This window comes from Felis catus, chromosome D2 (assembly GCF_018350175.1).
Source record: "Felis catus isolate Fca126 chromosome D2, F.catus_Fca126_mat1.0, whole genome shotgun sequence".
In the NCBI taxonomy this organism is placed as follows: Eukaryota; Metazoa; Chordata; class Mammalia; order Carnivora; family Felidae; genus Felis; species Felis catus.
In genome coordinates this window covers 26,031,406-26,043,405 of record NC_058378.1, presented here as the reverse complement: position 1 = coordinate 26,043,405, position 12,000 = coordinate 26,031,406, and the positions used below count along the sequence as shown (strand labels likewise).

Genomic DNA, 12,000 nt, shown 5'->3' with positions numbered 1-12,000 from the left:
ATAACCTGATTTTATCTATATCTATATCTATATCTATCTATATAGATATGTAAGTATATATGTATATATCCTGATTATGTATCAGTGATGAGTATTACTATGTTCCCTAAATTTTGTTAAGAAACCTTGATCAACACAGTCTTTGAGTGAGCTGGGGTGGATGTTTTGAGGGCAGCTGGCCTGCAGCCTGCCCATCCCACCCCATCTCCCATGGAAGCCTGAGCCCACCATGCCATACAGCTTTCTCCCTTTGTCTCATAACCATGTCCACCAGTGAGAATGCTAATTCACTAGCCGCCAGCCTTAACAGATTCAAGAACAAAGGGAAAGACAGTCCAGATATGAGGCAGTGTGGAGGAGAAGTTAACGTGGTGCTGAGGCGAGGTAAGAAGCATGACGAGATACTGTAAAGGAGAGATGTAAGCTCGTTTCCTGATGATGCTACTTCACTGCAGGAAAACCACATCAACCAGGGCACTGTAAATTGGTCTGTTGATGACACTGATGACATTGTCAAAAGCATAAATAACAACCATTTGGAAATCTAGTCCTAAGCTACTCAAGCTGGAACCTGCTTTATAGGGAAAAATAGCCCCCACAGACAACATAATCCGAGCTGGTTTGATTCCAAAATTTGTGTCTTTTTTGCCCAGAATTGACTGTAGGCCCATTCAGTTTGAATCTGCCTGGGCCCTCACTAACATTGCTTCCAGGACATCAGAAAAGACCAAGGCTGTGGTAGATGGAGGTGCTATCCCATCATTCATTTCTCTGTGGGCAACTCCTCATGCCCACATCAGTGAACAAGCTGTTTGGGCTCCAGGAAACCTCACAGGTGATGGTTCTGTTTTCTAAGACTTGGTTACCAAGGATGGCTGTTGGCTTTCCCTGCAGCTCCTAATATGTTACCTTCAGCATGTGGTTACTTACTTAGCTCTTTGGACACTTCCAAACATTTGTCACAACAAAAATCCTGCACCCCTGTTAGATGGTATTGAGCAGATTCTCCCTATCTTAGTTTGTCTTCTGCGACACGATGACCCAGAAGTAGTTATTAGCAGATAACCTGCTGGGCCATTTCCTACCTTACTGGTGATCCAAATGAGTGGATTGAAATGGTTGTGCAAACAGGAGTTGTGCCACAACTGTGAAGTTTCTAGGAGCTACTACATTGCCCACTGTGACTCCTGCACTAAGAACCACAGGAAATATCATCACAGGGACACATGAACAGACTCAGGATGTAATAGATGCAGGAGCACTTGTTGTCTTTCCAAGTTTATTAATGAGTCCCAAACTAATATTCAGAAGGAAGTTATGTGGACAATATCAAACATCACAGGTCGTTGTCAGGACCAGATAGAGCAGGTTGTGAATCATGGATTAGCCCCATTATTCATTGGTGTTCTCTCTAAGGCAGATTTTAAGACACAAAAGGACCTGTATGGGCTTTGACTAACTATACAAGTGGCAGAAGCATTGAACAGATTGTAAACCTCATTCATGGTGACATAACATAACCATTGATGAACCTTTTAACTGTAACAAATACCAAAAGTATTCTGTTTTTCTGGATGCAATTTCAAACATACTTCAGTGCCACAGACTCTGGGTCTAAAGTTCTCTCTTGTCTAGCAAAAGAGCAGGATGCAGGATCGAAAGCAAAAGATGACTAATGTCCAGGAAAAGACAAGAGCCCCAAATAAGTGTCCTTACCCCATTTTTATCAGGATCAGAAGGCTTATAAACATGGCGATGGATTTGCACAAAGGGACAATGAGTCTGTGAACATTAACTTGTGAATGTGAGGGAAAGGGGGTCTTGAGGATATTTGTGGTAGAGGTTTGGGTCAATATAACACAAAATCCGGGCACTGGACAGTTGGGAGGAAGGTTGTTTACAGTGGACATGAGGCCGCACCTCTGTTTATCTTAGCCTAGGGGATGAGACAGGTAGAGGTAATAACCTCAGGGTTAATAAGGCACCTTTCTTTTGTTAACCATCTCTTCCCTGGGCTGCTTTCCCTGCAGCACAGCGGTCCATAGTCCAATTCACCAGTTTACCTAATCTGGCCCTATTCTCCTGTGAAAGCAAGTTTTTGGCTATAGTACTAAATTGGGGGTGCTTCCACCTTGAATATCTAATCTTGTTTATTTCATATACCTATGTATTGGTCACCTTTCCACCTGTTCCTATTTTAGGACTTTGCTTCTCCCTCTGTATTCTGGGGGCTCTGCATCTCCTCTCTATGTTGGGGTGCCTTTGCACCTCCCTATTCCTGGCACCTTTGCACTTCCTTATTCTCAGGGTGCCTTTGCACCCTCCTATTCTTGGGGTGACAATCTGGTTTACCCAAACTCGGGTGTGAGCATTTTATGTTTTTTGACTTTGTATTTCTTTATGCCTTGCTAACCCATTGGTGTAAGCTTAGGATTCCTAAGCTTATCCCCCACACTTCAGGTTTCTGGGAAACTAGGTGAAACTGAGAAACTTAGTATAATGATTGAAAAATGTGGAGGTTTGGACAAAAGTGAAGCTGTACAAAATCATGAAAATGAATCTGTGTACCAAGTTTCATGAAACTTGATTGACAAATAGTTCTCTGTAGAGGAAGAGGAAAGTCAGAATGTTGTGCCAGACACTACTTCTGAAGGCTATATGTTCCAAGTTCAAGATGGCACTCCTGGGACCTGCAACTTTTAGATTGTACTACTGAGGCATAGAATTGTTTGTTGTTTACTATGGTATGTTTGTCTTACTGTTTCTCTACTAAGAAGTCTTTTTAAATACGTTTTGTTATTGCAGCACTTTCTACAAAGAAACTATACTTGAACAGTTCCAAACTGTATATACTGTATGAAGCTTCTCTTCTCAATAGGTATCTTATTTCTATATGGAATCTCATATCTTGCAGTGTCCTGTAAATAGAGATTTAATTCCATCCTTTTCTTTACCAAATGAATGAGAAGGAGAAAGAGGAGGAGAAGGATGGGGGGAGGGGAGGAAGAAGAAGAAAAAGGAGAGGAGGGAGAGGAGGAGAAGGAGAGGAAGAGAAAGAGGAAGGAGGAGGAGGAGAAGGAGAGGAAGAGGAAGGAGGAGGAAGAGGAGGAGAAGCAGAGAGAAGAAGAAGAAGAAGAAGAAGAAGAAGAAGAAGAAGAAGAGAAGAGGAAGAGGAAGCAGAAGGAGGAGGAAGAGGAGGAGGAGGAAAAGAAGAAGGAAGGGAAGGAGGAGAGGGAAAAGGATGGAGGAGGTGGAGGAGGAAGGGGAGGAAGAAGGGGAAGGAGGAGGGGGAGGGGAAAGAGAAGAAGAAACCTTGACCAAGATCACAAGACTAATAAATAATGATTCCGAAACTGAAACCTTCAGTACTCTTGATTTCTAGCACTCTGTGCCCTTGCATAGTTTCTATTTCATAATTTATATTCAGAAATGTTTATAATTTTAGTCACTGATTCTAGAAGGAGTAGTCTTGAAGAAGTTACTTTATGACTGTGAAAGATGTTTTTCTTTCCAACTAAAACTAAACAACAAGAACTGAGTGTCAGCAATCTTGTTTTAATATTCATAATTGATCAGACACAATGGCTTGCGATCCGAAATTAAACTTCTTTTGTGGTTGTTATTGCTATTGCTTTTGTTTATTGTTGTGAAAAAAAATTTTGCCTTCCAGAAGTTACACAGCTATTCGTCTGTATGCTTTTTAAATTAAAATATAAACAGCCAAATTAATAATGCATATCAATGTAATCAAATGAATATAACTGTTGCTGATTTGGAAATGGTTTCTGGTTTTTCTTTAGTTTTAGTTGTTTAATCCCATGTGCTGGGGCTTGCTTTTCCACATCTCTTGAAAGTGGTCTCCATAATTGTTTCATTAAAAAAAAAGTCTCTCAAGTAGTGGATTATATGTTAATCTTCAAGCACACAACTGTTAGCATATTGTCACCATAGAGTGCTATTATCTTTGCAAAATACCTTATAATTTTTTTTATGCCTAGAAAGCAGAAAAGCAATCCGAATTCCTTCAATTTACTTCCTGCCTTAATCTGGAGTCAAAGTTAATACATGTGACTCCAAAAATTGATCTATCTTCTAAAGCCCTTGCTTCGCATTTGAATCACCTAAAAAGCTTTACCAAAATACTGTTAAGTAGGTTTCATCCCAGTCAAATTAAATCAGAATCTCTTGGCATGTGGCTTCAACATCGATATTTTTTTTAATTTCCTAAGTGGTTATAATGTGTAATCAAGGCTGAGAACCACCACTTTAGAGGCAAATAATCATCATAGTCTGAGACTGGAAGGGAGTTTTGAGCAATGTTCACCAAAGCCTAACTATGCACATGAGAATCACCTCTGGGGCTTTTGCAAGGTACAGAATCCCAAGGCCCCACTGAATCAGAATTTCCAGTGGCACGGCCCCAAATGAGCCTTACCCATGATGGAGTTGGAGGACCACTGCCTTGGACCTTTTTAAAACTAACTTTCTAAAACATGAGAGAATCTGGCTGAACATTTTAACCTAAATAACATCCTCTTTTTAGCTACTCTCATTGAAATTTCTTCATAGCCCTTTCCTATACGATACAGCATTTCTTTTAAAAACTAGAGTGTGTCGAGGGAGCCTGGGTGGCTCAGTCGGTTAAGCGTCAGACTCTTGGTGGCTCAGGTCATGATCTCATGGTTAGTGAGCGCTAGTCCTGCATCAGGTGCTGCGCTGACAGTGGGGAGCCTGCTTGGGATTTCCTCTCTCTTTCTCTCTCTCTCTTTCTCTCTCTCTCTGCCCCTCCTCACTTCTCTCTGTCTCTTAAAGTAAATAAATAAACTTAAAAAATTAAAAACTAGAGTGTGGCATAATGAAATATGTCAGCTGCTAGGAGCTGGAACACCTGAGTTCGGGGTCCTTGCTGCAGTACTTACTAGTTGTATTAACATGGGCAAATCACATTGTCTTTCTCATTTATTATCTAAACTTAAGTCAAAGGATTGTAATGATCAAAGGAGTGAATATCAAATTTCCAAACTTGACTGATCATCAAAATCTTCTGGAGTATGTGAGAATATTATATAAATTCTTGGTCCAGTTCTAGGAGATTTTGTTCCTCTATATATGGAGAATGGTTGAACATAAATAAATTCTCTCGCTCTTTATTTAATTTTATTTAAATCCAAGCTATTTAACATACAGTGCAGTAATGGTTTCAGGAATAGAACCCAGTGATTCATCACTTCCATATAACATCCCATGCTTATTCCAGCAAATGCCCTCCTTAATGCCCATCACTCATTTAGCCCATCCCCCCCCCCACCTCCCCTCCAGCACTCTTCAGTTTGTTGTCTGTATTTAAGAGCCTTTTATGGTTTTCTTCCCTCTCTGTTTTTATCTTATTTTTCTGGACCTTCCCCTGTGTTCATCTGTTTTGTTCTTAAATTCCACGTATGAGTGAAATTATATGATATTTATCTTTCTCTGACTGCCTTATTTTGCTTAGTAATTTCCCTTTTGAAGATTTGCGAGTTTGATAACTGGCCAGTTGTTCTGTGTTAATGTGCACTGGAGAGAGTGAGACCCGCTGTCAGCATCAGGGATATGGATATTCAATTTGCAGCCATGCACATGACCCCTCAGGCAGCTCTCCAGTAACACAGATCACTCACATCTCAGCAGGTGCTATTTCTAGAAGAGCAGCTCTCAGATAATTTGATGTAGGAGGTGGGAAGATTTATGGCATAGTCACTTTCTGATGTGTATCTAGAACTAAGGAGTTACCCAGGGTCTTTGTTCACTTATTAGTTTGTTGTCTGCCTTTTTCTCTCACCTAAAAAGAGACAATACAAAACAAAGGAAAAGCATAGGGTTTGAAATCAGATCTCAGTTTGAGCAGAGATCTGGTGTTTTTACATGACCCTGGTGTCACTACTTTGTTTTTACATGACCCTGGTGTCACTACTTTGACCTTTACGGGTCTCAGGTTCCTCTCCTGTCAAATGCAGATTATATCCCTGCCTTATCTGCCTCACTGGAACTTAGTGGGAAATAAATAAAATAATATATATTAGCATTTCAGGAATGTAAACATTTTACATGAGATTTATCTAACGGATTGTGGGCTCCTAGAACTTTTTCTTTGATTTCTTCATTTACTCATTCACTTATTCATTTGTTTACTTGTTCACTTAAATATTTGCTGAATGTCTAGTATGTGCCAAGAATTATCCTAGGACATAGGGATATAGGAACACACAACAGTAGATGAAAGGCAGATGTGGTTGATGTTAGGATGCTTGGCACCGTGTTGTGGGCTTTAACTGAATAATTACACAAACAATTATTAAACTAGAGTCAAAATAAGCACTATATAGGAGAAACTCGGGCTAATGAGAAGATATAAAGAGGAGGCTACTCCAGTGTAGCCCCATTACCAATGAGCAGTCATATTTATGTTGACATTAGGTTGAATTGTGAGTAGGACAGGCAAGCAGTGATGAGAGTGATCCTGGCAGAGGAAACAGTCTGTGCAAAGGTCCCGAGGAAGGTAAGTGGGCAATAGTGTCTGAGGAACTGAATGAGTAATTAATGATTGCAATGAGCAGGTGGTATGGGATCCATGAAAATGAGGCCAGGAGGTACCAATGGGCCAGGGATATTTAGGTCATGTCTAGGCTCCTATTTTGATCATCTTTAATAGCAATGGACCCCTTCAATTAGCAAGATTAAACAAGGAATGAAAGAATTGGATTAGCCCTTTAAATACATACTCCAGTTGCTGTATGATTCATGTCTTGTAATACTTGAATATTCGGACACCAGGCAGAAGGAGGGGAAACTTAGAGAGAACTCTACCCTCTACTAAGATGGAATAGGAAGGAAGAAACTAGATGGATTCAGAGATGTATTCAGGCAGTGAATGACTCCTCTGCGTTTTGCATTCTTATGGCTTAGTAGAGCGTCTGGCACATAGTCATTATTAGCATGCCTGTTTGGGCTTTGGGGTGGTTTGCTTTTTTTTTTTTTTTTGGCTTTTTTGATTTTTGTTTTTTGGTGGTGAGAACCCTTGATGTCTACCCTCAAAAAAGTATTAAGTGCACAGCAGTTAATTGTTCACTGGAGGCACTCTGCCATGAAGCAGAGCATTAGAATCTATTCATCTTGCATAACTGAAAAAATGTTTAAAGCTAGTTATGATGCCCTCATTACCTGAACCTTTTCCACAAACACACTCTGATGTATGACTCTTTCTATCCTTCTTGGCTTGTCAGGGTTTCTGTACTCCTCATGTTTCTACTTACATTTCAGACCCCTCTGGATTTGTTACTTTACCTTAATATCTTGTATTTATGGACCATGAAAGTGGCAATAAATTTTTACAGTGGCTTGACTGGTGCAGAGCCCAGTGAATAATGTGACCACAGCAGATCAGTTTGTCCACACAAAGGCCCACATCCCAGGAAACCCTTAAGTCCTGGGAAAACCCAGATGGTTGGTCAACCTAATTTAATCTTAGGCTTTAAAATAAGTTTTCAGCATCTACATCCTTTTCTATTATGATCCACTCTTGCAGGGACATGAATGTAACCTGTTACCGAGGTTGGCTTTTATTTAAACACTTTGTAAAGCACTTTCACATGCACATTTCACTGCTTCTTAAAATTCCTTTGTGAGGCATGATTTAGTACTCAAGTTTTAAGGGTGAGAAAAAATGAGAATCAGAGATGTTCAAGGATTTGCTTATGTTCACTTGACTTTAAGAATGTGAAAGCCACATAGTTTTACCTTCCTTCATCTATTTATTTTTCATTTTTTAAATTTTTTTTTAGAGAGGGAGAGAAAGAGAGAAAGAAAATCTCAAGCAGGCTCCACACTCAGCATGGGGCCCATGAGGGGCTTGATCCCACAACCCTGGGATCATGACTTAAGCCAAAATCAAGAGTCAGACACTCAACCAACTGAGCCACCCAGGCACCTCAATCTATTTAAATATACTATGACAGAGTGGGCAGAAAATATATTCAGATAATAATTTATGTCTTATTTTCTTTCCTTTTGCTCCAAATGGGTAGGCGGGCCTTACTCACAAGGACATTATAGGTGCCAAAGCAGAAGCTGTCTGAACAAAACTCTTTTGGGAAAACCCACATTCATTTATTCATTGATTTGCTCCGTTCAGAAATGTATTTTTCAGTACCTGCTTTGAGAAGGCCTCTTCTAGAATGGAATGGAAAGAGCTGGGAAAAAAGGAATAAGCAAACCAGTACTGAAAAGAACATTCAGCATGCTGAATGCTATGCAGAGAGTAGAAATAAAGAAAAGTCATAGCCAAAGACCATGAGGGTATGTTAGGTTAGGTGGTTGGAGAAGGCCTTTGGAAACAATGACATTCAAGCTGGTATATAAATAACAAGATGGAGACCACTCTTCCAACCAAGAGTAGGGGAAGAGCTTTTGTGGCGGAGGGAATCATAGTGCAAACTTCCTGGGCCAGGAATGAACTACTGTGTTTGAGGAACAGAAGTTCAGGAACTCTGAAACATAATGGACAAGAGTTAGAGTGACTTAAAGATGAAGACACAAAAGGGGACAAGGGCAAGATCACAGAGGGTCATGAGGCCAGGGTAACACACAGGATTTTCTCCTAAGCATGATAAGCCTTAAGGGTTTTAAGCAAGGGAGAGACATAGTCTGACTTATGTCACTTTCAATACAGAGTAGAGGGCCAGTCAGGGAAAAGAGGTGATTATAGTAGTCAAGGAAAGAGGGGGAAGAAATGGATACATTAGGTTCTGGTCTTAGAGGTAATGTTGACAATACTTGCTGATACTCTAGATATGAGCAAGGGTTAAAGAGCCAGGGCAAAAAGAAACATCATGTTCTGGGCATGAGAAACTCAAACCTCAAGGTTGGGAGGGGAATGGGGAAGATGGCAAGACGTCTGGGAAAAACTAATGGGAGAATTAATGAAAGATTTTATTTTGCCCAAGTTAGGTTTAAGAGATCTAACAGACAGAGATATCTAAGAAGCAGTTTGCATATGGAAGTCATTGAGATTTGACCAGATGTTCTGGATGATGAGTGCAGGCAGAAGAGGTATATTTGAGGAAAGAGAGGTTTGGACTCTCTAGAAAGAGGAGTATATTACTCCAAATCTAGGGAGGGAACATAGCTCTGCAATACTTGCAAATAGTTAAGGATCTGAGCCCCAGACCCACACCTTTGCAGCACATTGGCAGTGTGGGGTAACAGGCACTTTTTGTATCTAGGAAGGCTGAACCTCAGTTTCAAGGGCTCTCCACCCTAAAAAATATCTTCACGCTCATTGAGGGGGATGAAACCAGAGAGATTCTAAACCTCAGGCAGTCCTGTGGACCTAGAAAAGGAGCCTCTCAGAGATAACTTATGTAGATCAAAGAAAGAATCAGGGGACATTCTCCAATGTTCTCAGGAGGAAGGAAAAGAAAGAAAGAAAGAAAGAAAGAAAGAAAGAAAGAAAGAAAGAAAGAAAGAAAGAAAGAAAGAAAGAAAAAGAAAGAGAAAAAAAGAAAAAGAAAGAAAGGGAGGAAGGCAGGAAGAAAGGAAGGAAGAAAGAAAGTTTGGACAAAAGGACATTAGCACCTCATAAGCGCCAAATGGGGTCAAAGGCAGCCCTTAAGAGTCAGCAATGCCAGTGAGTTCCAATTAAAACCTACAACCCTTGGCATGTCAGTGATAGCAGAAGTACCAGGCAACAGGGAGGGTCAGGGCACAGCACCTTCATGACCAAAAGCCATCTCCTCCACACGGAGGTCTCATAAGCCACATCCTTATTCTTACCCCGTAAAACAAGCTGCAAAGGATGAAATAATCTAGGTGACTGAGTAGTTGGTTCTTTTTTTTTCTATTATTCTTAGAATACGTGATACCTTAGAGACTATTAACATGTCTCATACACACCAAATTTTAAAGTAAATATAGCTAAAATATAATTTCCCTCTAACCAGCAGATGGGAGTCTGGGAACGACAATTTCTCTGCACATCTGAGGTATAGTATGAGTGAATTTTACGATGCTGCAACATGAATAAAGTATATAGAGTGAGAGGAAAACTGTGAACTAAACCGAGAAAGGCATACATTTAAGAAGCAGGTGGAGAAAGAATAAAATAACAAATAGAGAGCTAATAGCACATTTTTTAGTCTTCCAAAAAAATAAAAATTATCTTAAGAAGGAACAAAATTACTATTATGTCCTCCATAACATGGAAGCTGAAGCTTCATTAAGAAAATTTCTGATCATTTCATTAGTGTGATGACCTTAACCAGTGTGTTGTTCTTTCCATGAAAAGTGTAAATTGGTCATTTAAGGAAGAGTATTCAATTGGGTGGACAGCGGGGTGCCTGAGTTCCAGGCTGCACACTGAGCATGGAGCCTTCTTAGGATTCTCTCTCTCTCCATCTGCCCTTCCCCCCCTCATCCTGCGCTCGCTCTCTCGCTCTCTCTCTCTCAAAACAAAAGCAAATACAAATCAATTGAGTGTACAAGCTAAGCCTAAAAAGAAAAAATAGTGGCCTGAACTAAGAACTACGAGGTCAGAGAGTAACTCCACAATCTGACTCTCAGAAGAGATGGCTGGCATCTCAAAGTAGGCTTTGTAGCCTCCATTTCACCCTGACTCCTACAATCTTTCATTCTCATTGTTGGGCACATTGGCAAACAAAACAAAACAAAACAAAACAAAACACCCAGATATTTGTAACCAAATTTGAAAAATCCATCCTTGAAGCTTCCTTTACTCATCGAGGTACAGCACACAGAGAAGACACATGATCACAAACAGCAACAATTGAAATTTGGTGAAATATGAATTAGGTCTAGTTTTGTTTTAAAACGGTCCTTAAGAGATGATTTCTCTTTATGAGAATATAAAGTCTTGACAGTTTAAAAGTTTTTTCTCACAAATCATGTATTTATTTGTATAACTATTAGGTTATTAGTTCTATGGAATATAGACATGATGACACTTCACAGGGAAATAAATTCAACTTCTTTGCCATTATTCTCTCAGGTTCAGAATGTATATGGGGGCATGGAAACAAGAACACCCTATCTAGGGGCACCTGGGTGGCTCAGTCGGTTGGGTGTTCAACTTTGGCTCAAGGCATGATCTTAACGGTCTGTGAGTTCGAGCCCCACATTGGCCTCTGTGCTGTCAGTTCGGAGCCTGGAGCCTGCCTAGGATTCTGTGTCTCCCTCTCTCTCTGCCCCTCCCCCGCTCACACTCTGTCTCTCTCTATCAAAAAATGAATAAACACTAAAAAAAAATAATTAAAAACAAAAGAACACCCTATCTAAAATCTCCTTTATTTAAAATTTCCAGTTTGGTTTCTGCTAGTGTATAGATAGGCAGACAAAGTAGGGCTCAAAAAATAACCATGTTCTTCAGATAAAAAATTGACTGTGTATTCTTCCTGGAAGTATTCATTCCAGAGAGGCCATTGACAGGTCCATGTAGCTCTCCAACCAAGAAAGACTTCACTCGGTATCTTCTCTCTCTGCCACCCATGACCTTCAAGGCTCTTAGCAGAAGAAAGCCACTTGTGATCAGATGCCTGCTAGGCCTTTTCTTCCTCTTCTATCCCTGTCTTTGCTAGCTTTGTGAATACACACTCGCATTTCCTCTCTCACACCTCCCCCACACTCTTCATGATCAAGTTAACAATCTTTTCTTTAAGGATTTTGGTTAATATTTGAGGAAACCATAAAATAGAAAATGGCTCAGAAAAAAATTATGGACAGACTGGTCACAGAGAAACAGATGTACATGGCATTTCAACACTTCAAGAGATAGTCATACCCATTCATGTTGAAATAAGCACACAATGGGAAATATCAAAAAGTTGATTAACACCCTGTCATGAAAAGGATGTAGGGAACAGGTGTTGCTGATAGAAATCTAAATAGGCACAGCCTTAGTTGAAGATAATTTGGCAATTCCTATCAAAATATAAAATACACCTATCTTTTGGG

General features: G+C 40.1%; 1 pseudogene; it reads left to right on the top strand.

Annotated features, from left to right (window-relative positions):
* Positions 1-263: 263 nt before the first annotated feature.
* Positions 264-2,703, top strand: LOC101083296 (annotated as a pseudogene).
* The last annotated feature ends 9,297 nt before the right edge of the window (positions 2,704-12,000 follow it).